Here is a 624-nt window from a genome sequence, read left to right as displayed (position 1 = left end):
GGGTTGGGTGGGGTGCAGTGGGTTAGGATTGGGTTCAGTGGGTGGAGTGGGGTTGGATGGGGTGCAGTGGGGTAGGATTGGGGTTGGGTGGGGTGCAGTGGGGTAGGATTGGGGTTGGATGGGGTGCAGTGGGGTAGGATTGGGGTTGGGTGGGGTGCAGTGGGGTAGGATTGGGGTTGGATGGGGTGCAGTTGGGTAGGATTGGGGTTGGGTGGGGTGCAGTGGGGTAGGATTGGGGTTGGGTGGGGTGCAGTGGGGTAGGATTGGGGTTGGGTGGGGTGCAGTGCGGTAGGATTGGGGTTGGGTGGGGTGCAGTGGGGTAGGATTGGGGTTGGGTGGGGTGCAGTGGGGTTGGATCGGGGTTGGGTGGGGTGCAGTGGGGTAGCATTAGGGTTGGGTAGGGTGTAATGGGGTAGGATTGGGGTTGGGTGGGGTGCAGTGGGGTAGGATTGGGGTTGGGTGGGGTGCAGTGGGGTAGGATTGGGGTTGGGTGGGGTGCAGTGGGGTAGGACTGGGTTCAGTGGGTGGAGTGGGGTTGGGTGGGGTGCAGTGGGGTAGGATTGGGGTTGGATGGGGTGCAGTGGGGTAGGATTGGGGTTGGATGGGGTGCAGTGGGGTAGGATT

Source organism: Coenobita brevimanus, unplaced genomic scaffold (assembly GCF_032717465.1).
Source record: "Coenobita brevimanus isolate Jiangsu-jjx unplaced genomic scaffold, ASM3271746v2 jjx.HiC_scaffold_1992, whole genome shotgun sequence".
Lineage (NCBI taxonomy): Eukaryota > Metazoa > Arthropoda > Malacostraca > Decapoda > Coenobitidae > Coenobita > Coenobita brevimanus.
This window is presented reverse-complemented; position numbering follows the sequence as displayed.